Source organism: Tauraco erythrolophus, chromosome 27 (assembly GCF_009769465.1).
Source record: "Tauraco erythrolophus isolate bTauEry1 chromosome 27, bTauEry1.pri, whole genome shotgun sequence".
NCBI lineage: Eukaryota > Metazoa > Chordata > Aves > Musophagiformes > Musophagidae > Tauraco > Tauraco erythrolophus.
The window spans coordinates 54,318-72,456 of NC_141491.1; the positions used below are offsets into that span (position 1 = coordinate 54,318).

The following is an 18,139-nucleotide window of genomic DNA, read 5'->3' on the forward strand; positions in this document are numbered from 1 at the left end:
CGTAGCACACAAGGCAAGAAAGCCTAGGTCACATGAAAGTGAATCAGTTGAGAGCTTCGCTGCTGACAAAGGCTGAAGGATTTTAATTCTGCAGACTCTGAGAAGATTAACCCAGCAATACAGAGGTGAAAATCATGGTGAAGACATGACAATGAGCGAATTATTACTGAGCAAAAAACCCAGTGCATGAGTGTTACAGTCCTACCAGGGTTGACTCCATGCCTGGTTTTCCTCATAGTGAAACTGAAAAGCTGTGCGTTAATTCAGTTTTGAACTTAGAGTACTTCTCGCACACAGAACTACGCCTTTTACTACAGAACAACTTAACATACATAAGCATTCACACACTGGCTCAGTCCAAAGGTAGTTCTGGCCTGAAGTTCTGTCTCCAGCACTCTCCAGATGTGTAGAAAACAAATGCAAGAAACAGAGCAAGTGCAGAGGAATTCACTCTTTGATATACCCTCCCAGTTTACTGCCTTTTTTAGTAGTAAAGACAAGTTGTAACATTGGCAGGGAGTCCCAGCTTTTTACACTTTCACCAGTTCTATTGTTACACAATACAGAGCTCAGGTCCTGGAAGATAAGTATGATATGAAATACATTTAGAGCATTGCTTTAAATGTAACCATTTGCACTTCTTTTCAGTCTTCCTCCAAAGCCTCTTTAAGATTTATCTCTAAAGACAAGAAGATACTGGACACAGAGATGGTGAAGAGAAAGTCCATCCTTTGAGTCTTCTGGTGTCAGGGTAGGATCCCTCCAACTGAGCACATTCTTTAAGCTATTTTAAAATGTCCCACCCTCAACAGTCAAATGCATCACACTCTGAGTTTGATGTTAAGTTTACATTCCTAATTTCATAGCAGGACTTCCTACTACATCCTTTGTACCCCACGTGGATAGTACTGAAAGGACTACAGCTGAGTGCAGAAGCTAAAGTCAGTCATAGCTAGACGCTGAAATTTTTCCTTTGTGTCTGTACACATACATATAGTCAGAGAATACGTGTAAATGCAGGGGATTAGCCGCATGCTTTAAGATAATATTCAGTCTCATATCTAGTAGGAGAAAGGCAGTTTAAAAAGTTATTAGTGGTGACTACCTTAAAAAAATGGGCTCCCTCCAAAACAGACAGAACTACCGTCTCTTAGCAATGTGGAGTGGTGTTCAGTAGGGTAGGTTGGTGTCCAGTTTGAGGTGTAATCCACATGCCTGAAGGAAAACTGCAGTCAAGGTCTGACCTTACTCCTGTGACAGTGGACAGGCCTCGTCAGTATCTGCAGAATTTGAACCAACAGAAAAGCTGGGAATCAGCCTCACAAAGAGATAGCACTGCTCTTCTCAGTGAATAAAACCCACTACAGAAAAGAGACAACAACTCTGCAGCAACAACTTCATTGTTGTGATTCTGGTCTCTAGGTTGGGACAGTTTCTCTCAATCAGGTTATGCAAGCCTATGTGTCCCCAGAAAGTGGCAGTCTCTTCAAGCACATTTTCCTCTTTAATCAAAATAAAATTTTTAAAAGAAAATTGCCCTGTGACAAGAACACACGACAGAGCAGCAGCTGTAGTGATAAGCTTGTAAGAACTTGCATAAAGCAACACTAATGATCTGAAATATACTCTTGCAGAACAGCAAAATGATTTCTTCACATGGGAGAAGGAGTTCCTTGTTTTTTTTCATGAACATTTAGTGCAACAGATGGCTTGACTACTGTGGACATAAAAATGGTTTTATCAGATGTCTCCACGGCTTCCAAAAGTCAGACAGATATCTCAGAAAATATACATGCCTCAGAAGTCACCTACACAAACCTTGGAGCACCTTTCTGTATCCCCATGCTGAGTCTATGTGCAGTTCTAGTCTCAGGAAAGGCATAGCGGAGTTAGAAAAGGTTGACAGAAGGGCACATAAAGAGATTGAGATGATGAAACAGTTGCCTTATGAGGAGAGACTGGAAAGACTGCAGCTCCTTGGACTGAGGAGGAAGAAGGTGAGGCAGGACATAATGAAGGTTTACAAAATTATGAAGTTGGTGGATAAGGTGAATGTGGAACTGCTGTTCAAGAAACCTGACGTTACTGAAACTTGTGGAGATCATTGAAACTTACGTGAGATCAGTTCAAAACACGTCCCAGCAGGTACTTTGAAGAGATGGCAGAGAACTTCTGGGTATTGTTGCCGCAAAAGGTTGTGGAAGCAAACAGTGCCTGTAGGCTGAAAAAAGAACCAGACAAGTTCATGAACAACAGGTTCACCCAAATATAAATGGAATTAGGGTAGGGGTGTTTTTTCAACATCTCTACTTCAATGACTTGTGATAAATCTTACCTCCTGCTGCCACTTCTGGGGACAAAGTGCATTTTTTATTAACCTAGTTTTGCTGTAGTCATTAAACATTCTTTTCTGTTCTTAAAGCTTTAATGAAAAAAAGAAACAAACCCCACCACAAAAAAATCCCAACAAAACTAGTACATTTACCACAGAATACAGACTAATAAAGCTAATGCTTTCAGGTGTTGATATAAAAAGAGTGAATAACAGTACTGTTTTTAATTACCACCATGCAACAGCGCTAGGGACAGATAACCATGTTTTACAGCAATTCCTAAGTGTGCTCCTCCTTAGAAACATAGAGAAGAACTGGTCAAGAAGAATCCTGTAGATGGGATTCTTTTTCAAAGACTGAATTCAACTTAAGGAAATTAAATCTTGAATGACTAGGAGGTAATACATGGTTCTCCTCGAAGTATGGTCTCTAGCATGGTAATTGATTTATGGTAAAGTACAGGTAGCTCAAAAACTTTGACAGGGCATAAGTGTTTGAAGAAATTCACTGACATTGTAAAGCCTGTCCTGGTACCAGAGCTTGGACAAATCCTAGATGAACTTTAAAGCAGCCATGTAATAGCTGTTATCACAGAGTAATTGCTAACTTTATCGATTACTTTTTTTACCTTGACTCCATAGCTTGGTGAAATTTTGTTAGTTAGTACTTCAGTCTCCTCTGTTGCAGCACAAGTATTCTCTTAAAAACTTTCAGCAAAACTGGTGCCCCTGAGAAGGGAGTTTTAGGACCTCTAATGACCGTGTTCAGACCAAAGAGCAGAGGATATTTAATTAAAAGCCTAATTTTACACTTAAAAAAAAATTATGCACCAGCAAGTTAAATGCCAAAGTGTTTGTTCCATCTCCTCCAAAAGATTTAAGCAATGAGGCAACCTTTCCTGTCAGCACTGAGTTCTTTTGTGATCTACTTTAAGACAGAAGGTCAAGAAGCACCCTGAAATGTTTTAGGGCACACTGAAAAAAGAAGATACTTTCATGAGAGAATTTTTGGCACAGTGCTCATAGTTCCTGTAATATTTCGAAGCCCCTTGCAATTCAGGGCCACTGAAGCCTCCCTTCAGAACAAGTGCAACATGCTGCCTTGTGGGGGTTGCCTGTAGGTAAACTCTGATATATATTATATTCAACGCACCTGTGCCTCTAGTGAGACCTGCTGCTGTATATGAACATTCAGTATCAGAAGCCTGAAAGAAGGGAAAATTCTGTTATGATCATATTATCACTTGACCACTAACATGGCAAAAAGGATCAAATTATAATACTCATCCCCTGTCAATATAAAATCTCTTAAGCAGCTGCCAACTCCCAAGGTCATGAGCAAAGTATGGCCGTACTGGCAAATTATTCTCATTATCTCAGTGCGCATTATGCACACGTGATGAAGCCAGACTTTGCCAAGAAGACAGAGTTTCTATTAGAGCATAGTAGAAGAGTGGTAGAGAGCAAGAAGAGAAAACATAAGGCCTGTTTCACAGATCAGAGCAAAGAGGAGTCATTCTACACTAGAGTCGATACTCCTCTCTGGTCCCAAATCCTTCGCAGCAAGCAGAGGGGCAATGCTGGAAGCCATGGTTTCTCAGGGAATCTGCAAATGATAGTTTCGCTATCCAGCAACAGGTGGCATGTCCAGACCTCCTGAAGAATGGTCTCATTTCATGCTGACATTGGGTCAGAGAGCTTCACTGATAGTGCTAACACCCCCCCAAAAAGGATACCACTGTCAGACACTGTGGATCTCAGAAAGGTTAATGCTAGCACAGTGTTACTAGCATATAACCAGTCAAAACCAACCCAAGCCCAAAACAGGGGCAGCATGCCTTTCACTAGTTCTTGAAACACTCCTGTCATGAAGATGAACGTGAAAGGTACACCAGGCCATGTATGTTCCTTATAAAACTGCATCAAAGGAGCTTTTGTCCATGGAGAGAGACCTCATACAAAAGTCCAGAACTAGTGAACTCTGACTGACAAACTCTTCATGGTTTCCAAGGAGAATTCAGACTTGAACCCAGGTCTGGTTCAGCCAAGTGCAAAAAGCTACATCCTGGGAAAAAACTTTGCAGCTACTAAGCAGAATATCTTAAACCTTTTTATCCTCTCACAGAAGAGGATGAAATAAACATCTGAGTGCTTATTTTCAAAATCCATTGTTCTTTTAATATTTTAAATAGCATACACACTCTCGTTTGACTCTCACTGTCAGCCAATAGCTGAGCGTTAACAAAAAAGGTATTCCAACACAAGTGCAGGCCTTGTGTATTCCAGAAATATTTGTAGTTAGTATATCTTTCTAAAAACTATCAGGCAAAACCTCTGCTGAGTCTGAAGAGTAATGTAAAGCTTTTCTCATAGCTCTGCTCTGTCTATATGTCACTGTCCTTAGAATGATATTCTCTGTAACAGCACTTGAACAATCAACAGACATTTTGCTTTTAGTAAGCTCAGGCTTTTCAGATGTTTTCATTTCTAGTAAAATGGTTTCTTTCTACTGTGCACTATATAACTAAGTGCAAGAGAAAGAAAAGATTAGTGCAAATCACTTCCATAATTCACCATAAAATAACATTTCTAATCACTGCTTGATTTGAATTGGAGTGTATTGGAAATGCATACTGTACAGATCAATTTTCCAACGCGCTCAAGCTACATTCTCTATGTGTTATCGACTCAGCTGTGAAGCCATGTGGCAGAAACAGTTAAGAAAATATTTACAGGAGACTGAGTCCTACAGTAAATCAGTAATGAACTTGTTTGTCTGACCTATTTATTCATGACCCATAAGTGAGCTTCTGCCTTTTTCTAGTAACTTCTACCACACACATAATACTCTAAAGTAATGCTACCCAAACTAACAAAGACAAAATAGACCACTTAATTCCTGTATCAACTTTTCCATTTTTTTCTAATTAACAGAAGAAGCAGCTTAAAACTTTTTCTGCATTCACATCAAAGCACCTCCAGGACACCTAGGGAAAGCGGGTTATTTTTGATGCATCTTTTTTTGTGTATTACAAACTTAGTGTGTATATATATGTGTATATATATAGTGTATATATCGTGTATTACATTACTTAGTATTACACGGAAGTATTAAATGTAACTGTTCGCACACACACATGTAAATAAGCGTCTCTGAAGCAAAAAAAAAATTGTTAACCCCGTCCCATTCCCCTGTACTTTTACGAGATCTCTGAAAAGTGTTTGATGCTCCGCAGGTCCCTTTCTCAGCGACCTGACACCTCCCTGAAATGCCAAGATTTTAGCAAGAGCAGCTGTATCCACGTGTGTTACTTTCAAATCCATAAAGATTCCAGAAATAAATGAGGACTTTCATCATTTTGGGCAGCTTTCCTCAAAGAGTGTTGCTTTTAAACAGGAAAGTCCAGCTTCTTCTTCTCAAACACCTTCCCTGAGACTTTCGGCAGAACAAAAGACATTGACTCCAGCAGGAACCCACCTACAGTCCTCAAGCCCTCTTACAATCCTAAACATATCACATAAGCATAAGGCACTTTATTCATACACTATGCCTCCTCCACTCTCCAGCTTTCTTGGACAGAAGTGCTGATGTGGAAGGAAGACGCTGTGATGAACAACAGTTGCCGTTGTGGGGCTTAGGGCAACACTGAGCGCAGTCTAAGGGTCAGAACAGACAGCCCTACAGTCAGGAGAGCACAAAACATTTTACCTACAGTCATCACTCAACAGTGCTGGTCTTTATTTTGATCTGAGCACTTTTGTTTTCCTGAAATGAAATGTGTTAGTGCATCACATGGCAGTACTCAGGCACACACTGGACTGATTTACTCTTAAGGGGAACTGGAGATATTAAGAAAGCTCATACAAGAGATCATGGGAGACTTGAAATTACTGTAGTAGAGGCAGAGAAATAACTGGATGCAACTCTCTAGAGAACCAGGATTCATTAGTTCTGTGCTCACAGAACTTCTCTTCAGGCAGCTGCATCTCTGACTCCAGAGCACATCTTTCCCTTACTCAGTCTAACATTACCAGTCCCTCACCTTGTATGCAGTGACCTGCAAAAGGAAGAAGATCCTCAGCTCATGGAGGATAAGAGTTAAGTCACCATAGACATGGTAAGACACTTCTCTTTGAATCTGTGGTTCAGTTCACTGCTAAAAGAGAAAGACACATGACCTCTGTGCAATGTTTTCAGCCAGTCAGCTCGGAGCATAGTAGCCTACCTGGGATTAGGCATCCTTCTGCGCACTGCTAGTGTGCCTGTAGGGCCACACCTACTCCAAAAGCTAGAAATAGTGTTTGTTTGGGTTACATGGGAACATAGATTCATAGATTCATAGATTCATAGATTTCTAGGTTGGAAAAGACCTTAGAGATCATCGAGTCCAACCATCCCTAATCCCCATTAAACCATATCCTCAAGTAGCTCATCCACCCTATTCTTAAACACATCCAGGGATGGGGACTCAACCACCTCCCTGGGCAGCTTATTCCAGTGGCTGACAACCCTTTCAGAGAAGAAATACTTCCTAACATCCAACCTGAATCTCCCCTGACTAAGCTTATGCCCATTTCCTCTTGTTCTATCACCCATCACTAATGTAAAGAGCCCTTCCCCTACCTCCCCACCATCTTTTCTCAAGTATTTATAGGCCGTAATCAGGTCTCCCCTCAGCCTCCTCTTCTCCAGGCTAAACAGCCCCAACTCCCTCAGCCGCTCCTCATAAGTTTTATTTTCCAGCCCCTTGACCAGTTTAGTCGCCCTTCTCTGGACCCGCTCCAGGAGCTCAATATCTCTCTTAAAGCGAGGGGCCCAAAACTGGACACAATATTCCAGGTGCGGCCTCACCAGTGCCGAGTACAGGGGCAGGATCACTTCCCTGCTCCTGCTGGTCACACTATTCTTGATACACGCCAGTATCCCATTGGCCTTTTTGGCCACCTGGGCACACTGCTGGCTCATATCAAGCTGGTAGTCAACCATGAGTTTCATGAGAAACAAGAATACAAGATAGTGCTTTTTCCCAGGGACTGTCACAGCTGTCTTGCTTGCTTGCTTCTATCAGTCTGCTGGTGTAAACTCAAGGGATACAAGAATAAGGGACAAGAGGAGGATTTCTTCAAGACAGAAATAAGTGTTTGTGATACAGATTAAGTACAAACACAGTATATTATTGATTACTGTGTCCAAACAAGCTGTTGTGACCACAGTTTTAATAAAAAGCAAGCAGCTCTTGCCAAGAAATCAACTATAGAGATGCTAAACTAAGAGTGTACTAACTTTTAAGTAAAGAAAAAAAAAGCATATCTTTTTATATCTCTGTTTTGATGCTGTTTGCTAGAGTCACAAAGGGCTATAATGCTCTTTCAAATTTTCCAGCACAAAGTCCTAATCTGAGGATATTCTAATGAAGCAAGACAAATGCTCAACACAAGAATAGCCTGGCATTTCTGCAATGAAATATGAAGCTAAGGCCAAAACCCGAGGTCAAGTTTTACAGGCAAAACTTTCAGAAACTCTAATGGTTGGCTGTGTAAATGAGGACATCACACTTTGGCCTGTGACTGCTATCTTGCGTGGAAAGCATTTTTCTTTTAGAAAAACAAGGCGATCTGCATAATCCTGGCAAATTGGGAAGGTAATTTTAGCACTCACATCAAGCATTTTGTGCTGCAATTTCCTTAAGGATATTTCAGGCAATTTTAAATGCACACCACCTCCAAGAAACAGCCTAGCAATAAAGCCACTGTTATCTTGGCACTGTGAGAAAGAAATTTAAGGTTTGTCTACTAGTTTTAATAAAATACGAAGATATGCTTGCTTCAAGTTCAGAAAGCAGCACATCCATGGGGCAAATAAAAACCATTATTATCTCAAAATAAAAACCATTATTATCTCAAAGCTACTTTGCCTTCTTGCTTTATGCCTTTACATAGTACCTTCCACACATCTTTCCCTTTCCCAAAGGATTTTAAGGACGAGTCTCTCCGGACAGCCGCCCTCTTCTGGATGGAATCAAACACTGTTCAATTATTCCCATACAGATAAAATGCAGTGGCTTGCTTTTCAATGGAGGACAACTTAAATTTTTTCCTCATGTCTGCGTAATCACAAAGGTTCCACTATGCCAGAAGGAGAACTATGGAATTCTAAAGGGCTGCTTCCTAATTCTCTACACAGTTAGCCAACTTCTTTTAGAGTATTTAGCCAACTTGATTTTTTTTTTTGGTATCTTATGAAATTTTTCACTTTTGCATTTCTTTCCTATATTTATCAGTGCTTAAAACATACTGTTGTTCCCTTGTAAAGTACTTCATCTTCCTCTACAAAAATAATGGAAAACATTTCCATATCTCTTTGTTCCTCAAGGTAAGCATGTTAAATACAGAATATTACAGCTAGCAGGGTTCTTATATAAGCTTTTCCTCTGCCCAAGTCAGGGTCAAATATTTCTTTGCTACTCTAGATCAGTGTTTGGCTGACCCTTGTTAAAGACAGCTGATAATGGGGACTGCAAAATTTTTGCAGAGAACCCAGTTCACTGCTTCACCAGTTAACTATTAGTGTTCCTATAGGTTTGTTTATAGACTCAGGACATGAGTAAAGGGCTCTAGAGATGATTTTCAAAAGGACCCGTTCATCAGGGGCTCGGAGTTTCTTTCTCTGAGCTCTCATTTTAAATTGAGTGCAAGGATTTAAGATGTAGAGTTGAAACGCTGAAGATAAAACGTCCCTTAAAGAGAGTTTCAGTTCTTGACAGTGGAACCAGGAAGTCGGAGGTTTTTCTCGGCATTATGTATGCAGAGTCATACAACCAGTGCACGCTTTGAAACTTTCACTGCACATCTGTGTATCACTGCATGGACTAGGCACCAAGCCAAAGGCTGAATTCCTGCGAGTCCGTGCAGCTCCCACACGTTTACAGCACTAGGACCCAGAGGGAGCTTAATTTCTGTGAGTCAGTGCAGCTAGCTGAGCCCCGAGAGCAGTGAATGAGGCTGGAAAGGCAGAGGGAATGTGAATGGCTCTTCTGGCTTGGGAGAGTGTCCACGGACTGGGGTGCTACAGACTACAAAACAGCTTGGACAACCCTCCAGATTCCCTGTACCCCTGGCATCCAGCGATACTGCTCTGAGGTAAGTGACCCCACAAAGCCAGTTTTCACAAAGCAAGTAACGCGGCTGTTGCACCAGTTGTGGAAGTTTGCTATCTTCAAAATTAGCCAATGTGTTTTTGCTGTACAGTGATTTTCACTTTCGTGAGGAGGAACAGATCAAATGTCTTTGAAATACCGAGTGCTTGTTGCTTAAAAATAGCATTTGCAAGAAAAGCGTGGTATAGTGAAACTGAAAATTGCATCTATTAATGTGGGTCAAACTGCACGCACATCTGGAAGGTGTTCATAAAGCATTTGTGTTTAAGCTTAAAGCTTGAAAAAAATCTTTAGTAAAAATAGCTTAATCTTAGAGAAACGTTAAGTATTCGTCTCCTTTTTATCCAGGTATATGAGAACTTAGTTTTATTTGCATTGTACAGAAGTTACACCTATATGAAAATTCTTTACTGTCTTTGTTCTCACTATTAAGGCTTACTCAACATTTACCTTTTTTTTCCCTATGATAATTCTACTCTAGATAAGAACTCCTTTCTTTCTTTACTAATATAAATGAATAGGAATTCTGGTAAATTAAAGCATGATTGGCCCAAGGCAGAAACCTTTTAGCTACACGCAGAGCAGTAGTTCTCTAGAGACAGTGCTCCTCTAGGATGTCCACTTGGAAAAGCTTACGAACTCCCTGCTGCCTGCCTGTTAGTGACAGGATGAAACCGACAATGTTTATTGATTTATACCCGTGATAACACTGTTTTATCTGATACACTAGTCAGAGACAAAAATGGGGACCCCAGTCAGGGATACAGAAGGAATTCGTGTGCTGAGAACAAAAAGTTGGCATTTCAGATGCTTTTTTCACTTTAAATTCTCCTTATATGCTCAAGAAGTTTTAGAAAAACAGTGAAAGTGAGCATGCTTGTCAGGCTGGTTTTTCCAAGTTGTCACAAACTTCGAAGTTGCATTATAAGTGTTAGATAATTTATGGGTGTTTTCATGCATTAGATATCACAATAAAGTCTTTTGGGCACTTTTTTGCTAAGCCAAAATAAAACGTGCCAATTATCTGCAAAAAGATAGAGAGGAAGCTAACTTGCTTGTATGTTCATAGTCTTTGCACTTCTGAGCTATTTCAGATATTATGGAAAATAGGCTTTTTAAAATAACCCTGACAACTACTATTTCAGACATTTGTCTGAAACTCTGAAGGTTACATATATTTTCTGCACTTTCACAAAGAGGTTACAGAGATGGAAGTAAGAACCAAATAAAGCAGAGTGTTCACATAAGTATGAAAAGAAAGATTTGGCCTTTAAATATATTAATAATGGTATAGATGACTCATTTTCTAACAAATCTCAGCAAGGTCTGGAGAGGAGCCCTCCTGACGAATCTATGCAGTACAGTAATAGTGATTTCACACCTTGATCAATGCCAGGCACTCACCCTAAAGGGATCTGTCACTCTCACAATAAGGTAGTAAAGAAAGCAACTGTGGCTTTCTTTTTCTCATCCTCTTAGCTAGGCAGTGCTTCTTTTCTCAATCAAAAGCTTAAATTATCTTTTCACGTCTTCATTTATGTTCAGTGGAGAATTACAATGAGCACAAAGGATCATTCTAACCCACACGCTAAGGAAGCGATTGTTACATAGAATAACTAGGCAGACTGTGTAATCACTGTAAGATGTTAATTTAAAAAATCAGGTTAGAAAAATACCTAAAATATCTATTCAGATTAGCATTTTCAAGTGTAAAATGTCTTTAACAAGATACCTAGAACAAGGACCAGATAGAAAACATCTAAAAACTAGATTATTTCAATCAATAGAATAAGTCCCATAAATTTCCCTACTGCTCCACAGCTTTGGCCATAGAAAAATGTTCCTTTAAACACAAGTTCTATTAATTGGTTTTATGTTTCTATACAAAATGCCTTTAGGACTAACATAATATTGAATACATATTAATTACCATTAACTGAATTCAATTAAAGGCCTGGGGAAAAAATCTTGGTAATTTTAAGAAGTTAACATAATTTTGCCATTATTTAAGTCTGTATTTTAAGAACAAATTCTGGTGATAAAAAATAAAATGTTAATAAAATTAATGCTTTCATTCCAAAAGATTCAATATTCTAACAGCAATAGTCAATGCTGGATTGATGGGTTTAGAAATATTTGTCTATCCTTCAAATCCCAGTCCAACAAAAGCTGGTGAAACTCCTTTCAAACCGGCTACAGCAATGGTGACCTCTGCTGGCAACTGCCCTCTCATGAAAAGAAATTTTAAGGGCTTATTCAGTAAGTGACCATGAACTAAAACATTTACTAGATCAGCTGACACACTTAGAGAAATGTAAGATAACATCTCTTCCCACGAAACTTACCTCATGGCAAAGAAAGCGAAAGGTACACATAACGATGTCACTACAGCTGCATTTCTTTCACAGTAAGAAGGAAATTCTCCCTATGCTGACTTTGACTTGAGGCTGGTCACAGAGGCCAATGTATTTAAGAACATTTCTACGACAGAAGCGTCTCCTGCTCTGGGACAGATGTCCTACGGGATGTGTGTGGCTTGTTCTCCTGACACAAGGCCCTTTGTGCAACTCTGCTGAATTCAATAAATATTTCCGTGTGTGTGTATTTATATCAAAAATTATGTGGCCAAGCAAACCAAGATAATTTTTGCTGTTGCCAAGAGATCGTAGCATCTATTGATGTGAGTTATGTGCACTCTTATCTGCCTGGTTCCACTAATACCAGAGCTATGTAACTCAGCTGGCGGAGGAAAATCTCAGACCCGCAATACAAATCTATGCTGTCCCCACATCCTGAATATGGCTTGTAGTTCTGGTCACCATTTACATCTCAGAAAAAGAATAAAGTAAAACAAGAAAAGGTGCAAGACGATGAAAGGTCTGGAACATTTTCCATATTTAGAGAAACTACATAGATCATGATTTCTAAGTCTGGAAGAGAGACGGCTGAGGAGGGGGTATAATGAAGATATTTGTAGTCATAATTGTCCTTTAGATGTTTAAAAGGAAATGGCTGTTGTCTGTCTCCCAGTTCAAAAATCAAGGAGCGGGAAACAAAACTAGCAGGTGGCAGGTTCAAGGCAAACAAAAGAAGGTGGTTTCTCTCTCCATGCATAATTGAGATATGGAATTCTTTTCCACAGGATATTGTAGTTCGCAGGGGTTTAGAAAGTAATCACACAAACAAAAGATGCTACCTGTGGTTCAGGAAATCTGTGATTCAAAAATGAGTGGGAGAGGACAACAGGGAGGTGATCACCATATAGTCTGCCCTATTCGTACACCACTCCCTAAACATTATTAGCTACTGCAGGAGACAGAATAGTGCCCTGGATAAACTTCTGTTCTAGTACAGACACTCCTACCTTGTCCTCAGTGTTTCAGCCTGCCAAATACTTGACCTATCCTAGCAAAAAGAAAAGTGACTATGGGTTGCTAGTTCACCGATGAAAGAATGGTGATTCTGGAAAGAAAAAAAGGTGAAGATAGCATTCCGTATTTTTATTTTTGTTCAAGAATTAAGTGTAGGCATATGTTCACGTAAGTTCCAACCACAGACAGACATTAATGCTGAGATTTACAGTTATTCAGGCAAATCAATGTCTAAACAGATTACGACAGAGATACTGGAGAAAGGTCTATGAAAGTACATAACTGGTTGATCTCGTGAAATTCACTGAAATATACTGCAAATGGGAAAACACAATTTTATCCCAGATCTTTGTGACTTGTTTATTTGTGGAGCTGACACCTTATTTGAAAGTCATTATTGAACTCAAATCTTTTCTAACTGCTTTCACTAAAAATACTACACATACATTTAAGTAAAAAGTAGCATGGAAATGTTACATTATGAATTACACTGACAACATAGCTTTCACTTTGAGAAATGCATCACTCTGCAAAACGTAACAGTCCAGAAAATGGCAATGGAAATAGCGAAACGCCAAGAACCGCCAGCATATTCCAAGGTTGAAAGGCAGAGATGTGAGATGTCAACTCGACTTTGCTAACCCATCCTCAAGTGCAGCTGACTTGTTGTTGATGCATTAAATGTGGGGTTTAGCCTGTCGCATGCACAACAGAACACTACAATTACACAGAACTTCCTGTGCATAAAACTGGGATTTTGTGCCCACAAGTTTTGCTTCTCTGAGATTATTAAGTACTTGCAAATGAGTTACAATGTACTGGAACATTAACACCTGGCACTTGTAAACAACCATGGGGACACAGGAAAAGAGGTGAAATCAAATTTAATGGATACACAAGTGAAGACATAAGACGCTGGCTGCATTGGCAGAGAGCTGGGAAGTCATCAAGGATGGCAAGACTTCTACAGCAATTCACTAGTCAGCACGTCACTGAACGCATTAGCTCCAAATGAAGTACACCCAAGTGCACCACACTGCACAGCTGCTTTCATGTGTTTAGAAGAATGAGAGACAGAAAGATACAGTACTTCAGTACTTGACTACCTTCAGGCATAGTGTCTGTGTGACTGTACTAATGTGAAAGACATTTAGATTACACCATTGCTGTACAGCAGGAGAAAATATGCAAAGTGCTGCTCAATATGCTGAGCCTGCATACTGCTATTAAGATGAAAATTGCTGTATGCATGTAGACATCAGTCCCTACATACATATCTACATGAACGAGACTTCTCTGGCATATTATCTAAATCCAAAATTAAAATGATTGCATGAGGTAGTTTGAAATAACATGCTTGATAGCTTTGCTGTCAGGCTTCTGTAGCATTATTTGAATTTCCTGTGCCATTGTTCAAAGAATGAAACACCTTTGACTTTTCCTGATCTTGGAGGCAATGTAAAGAGCCTTATTTTTTCCCTAGGCTCTTGCATTTACAACAATGCTTTGAGATTTTATGGTACAGTAGTTGACACTATCAGATGATTCAAATCAAGACCTACCAGACACAGTCTCTGTTGCTGGGATCACTTTTATCACATGAACATGGTTTCCACATTTCATAGTGGTATTCCCTGGAAGAAATTGTGAGATGGTGACAACATATAGCAAAAGTCCTGAGGAACTGCCTGGCTTGGACTTTACAACCCAAATCCTAACACAGTCTCCCCTCAGTCTGACAGTCTCTACAATTATTTTCTGAACACAACTCTGGTCACCGTCAGAAATCACACCTGCAGTAGCCAGACCACCTGATGCAGCTCAAGACTTCTCTTGTTCAGGGGTTTTCTAAAACTGAACACTGAACACAGATCATTAAACTGATTCCAAAAAAAATCATTCCCTAATTTATGTTCCTGGCTCCACTATAAAATCTCCTGTTCCCACAGAGTCTGTAACAATGTGCTAATAAAAGATCAGATTCTGCTCCATCAAAACTCCCATTGATTTTAGTGGAAAAAGATTCAAACACAAAGACAGGAAAAAAAAAAACAAAACAAAACAGAAGGTAAGACAATTTCTTTGACTTTGTTTCGGGCCTTGGTTCACCTATTATTGACAAAATCATAATGACCATTTATGTTATGCAAATATAAAGCTCCTTCCAGGAATAAAATGAATGAATAATCGATAAAATGAATCTGCTTCTTACACTCAGGGTTGGTCATTTATTTTGAATTGCTATATTTGTGAGAAATGTTGCTGCATTAAAGAGTATGCGATAAAAATTAATTCAGCTCAGTTAGTTGCTAACTGCTTAGAAAACTAATAAAAGATTAGACTGACAGTTCAGACCTAGGAGTAAATTAGCCCAGTATAAATATCACTGGAAAGCAGATTGCTTCTTTGACAACTTTCTACTTGCTAAGTATGGCTTTGCTAGTTTAAAAATTACTATTTTGATTTTTTCCTATTCTTAAATCGTTTCATATTTTTCCTTCTGTATCGTATAGGCATAAAGGTGACACAGATTTTTTTGTGGTCTGTATCACTGATTGACTTTGATTGTATTGATTTGGTTCTTTACACAGCCATACACAATCCAGGCTCTTTATAAAAAAAAAAGGAGGTCTTCAGAAATTTTTGTGATAGAATTTTGCCAAGCACCTCATTGTTATACATTACTTCAATTATGGTATGTTTAACAGCTCTGGCTCACAAAATATATATTTTTCTATTTTGAAACATATCTTTTATTTTTTTGTGCCAGATGACTCAGGTATGAAAAAAGAACTGTGCTTGTTGAGAAAGAGATCTGCCCTGTGGTGAATGACACAGCCTGCATTTTCCGAAATGCATCACTTCCTGCCCATTGTTGCACGATCCTTTTGAGATGCTCTTATGTAGCATCTCCAGACCAGCAAGGTGTTTAAGACAATTGCACTACCACAGCTATGCAAACTTAGCTATTTATTGCTTAACACATTTCAAAAACAATTCACAATTCTGATTAACATAACTATAAATTTGGTCCTACTTAAGAACTGTTACTTTCACTAATCATGCAAATGATTACACTGTGGCCTTTAGGGAAGGTCAGCAGGGCAAGTCAGCTGCAGTGGGTCAGCAGGCAAGAATTAACTGCCAAGCTGTGCAAGCATGGATGTCTTTTGTCACTGCAGGTGTCCATATCCTTAATTTTCTGATGCTTTCGTATTTCAGACTGAAAATTAACAATTCTGCACAGCAGCCTTTCAACAATTGTATTTTCCCCCATTAATAACGGGCAAGGGGGCATAGAAGAGTCATCTCTGAAAATGTACACATTTTTCACCTTATTTAGATGGATGAATTGATGGACTGCTACATCGCAGTCTGCAGGCAGCTGCTGCTCACAGATTTGTGACTTCCAAAGACAATTTGCTTCAGGGCAGGATGATCTATGAAAGAAAGGGCCAATTTTTTTCAAAAGCAGCTACTAATTTCCAGTTGCACTGTATTTGTGTGTCATATTTAGGACCCACTTATCAGGTTCTGAAGAATCTGAAAATCAATACGGAGTTTGGGAGCACAACAGCTTTGGAAATTTGATCCCAGGAACTGAAAATTGGGCATTTAAAAACTGAGATACCCACAAGTAATGTGTTCTATAGGGCACGTGCTAAGACAAGTATGCCAACTTACATGTACATTACATTACATTCATTGTCTCAGCTTCCACTTGCATTTCTGAAAGTCCCTAGTGAACAAACTGTACATGCTGCTTTTGTGTTTAAATTTGCGTCCATTTGTTTCTAAGGTTTTAGAAAGTTGGAAACAAACAAAAGAAATGCTTTCTAGTAATTCACATTTAGTAGTGTTTCATACTCCATTCAAGGTACAGCATGGAGCCAGTTATTTTTCAATCAATTACCTAACATTCATTCAAGGTTGTATTATACTCACTTCTTCCAATAATAAAGAGTCCAGTCCTATAAATAAGGCTGGTATTCTTTGTTCATCTATGGATGACATTCCTTTATATTCCTACCACACACCGGTTGTTTTGTAATATGAGTTGTTTGCTTATGCTCAGTTTACCAAGTGATCCATAATGCTCTATGAAAAGTTTTTTCCTCTTCTTTGTTTGTCATACTTCTCATATTTACATTAATTGCAAATATTATTTGTTGCTGCAGGTCACGGACACATATGTTAAATAGCTCAGGGTCTACCCTTCTCAGTTCCTTTGGGTTCATGTTTTTATTTCAGTTCCTCCACCATATTAAAACAAGAAGTACAACAAGCAGCAGAAATAATGGAACCTTGTTCTCTGTGGTGGTCAGAGTTTCTGATGTCTACTAAGTTTGCAAGCGTCTGTGAGGTTCGAATAACTTTTAGGACATACAGGTACACATCTGCCCTAACATAAATTCTCTAATCAAATGGACCTCTAACATCATAGCTTTTATTTTGGTCAGGACCTCTACCTATCCCACATTTTCATCAAACTTCTAAAAACATATTATCTTTAACATATTATCTTTACGTAGGAAACTATTAGCTTTAAAATCTCTAACATTCTGTCAGATGTGATTGACACTCAATCATTTCAAGGGTCATTGGGTCAAGGGTTCACAAGTCAGCCTCATTTCACAAGTGCCATTTCTGTATCAAAACCGACTCAAAACAGTCGATGCTCTTTGTTGAACAGTTTGAAGTCTGTGCAGCAACAAGAACTGTGTACTCAGTTATGCATTGTATTTGTGTAGCAGCTCGTGTTTTATTTACAGAAATGTAAGTCACAGAAACTTGGTATGCTTTTATTTTCCATATCAAGAATCCTTTCCATTACTCACCTTGTTATTGGTGGTTTTTAGCAATGTTATAAATAATCAACACCTATGTTTTTGTTCTGCCTAGACCCAAATCCTCCCTGCCCCAGTCATTCTTGTCAAACTTTCCTCTCATCATTTTCTCAGGCACATGCTGTAAACAGAAGAGTGCAAAGGTTCACTGCTCAGCCTCACATTCCAGGACACTTAATAGATGCCAAAAGTGTGAGTTTCTGGCTCTGCCAAAGCATGCAGAATCACATGCATTTGAGGGACTTTGATCCAGGAGTTCTCCCTAGATGCACATTCCTGCTGTAAACTGCCTTTGTAAAATAGAATAGTGCTGTGAAGGACTGTACTAAAGACCACTTTTCTCTGTGTGTTTTGAGAGAGAAAAGCTCATGGCCCTTTCATTCTCATTTCTCCCACTCCTTCTTTTCTCTTTGAAAGGAAATAAATTAGAAA

At 39.2% G+C, this 18,139-nt stretch overlaps 1 long non-coding RNA gene across 1 annotated transcript in view; it reads right to left on the bottom strand.

Annotated features, from left to right (window-relative positions):
• Window positions 1–2,105: 2,105 nt before the first annotated feature.
• Window positions 2,106–18,139, bottom strand: part of LOC147526805 (uncharacterized) — a 51,735-nt gene continuing 35,701 nt past the window's right edge. The window contains exon 3 of the long non-coding RNA XR_015222894.1: window positions 2,106–2,221. This is a non-coding gene — a long non-coding RNA (uncharacterized LOC147526805). The remainder of the gene's footprint in view (window positions 2,222–18,139) is intronic.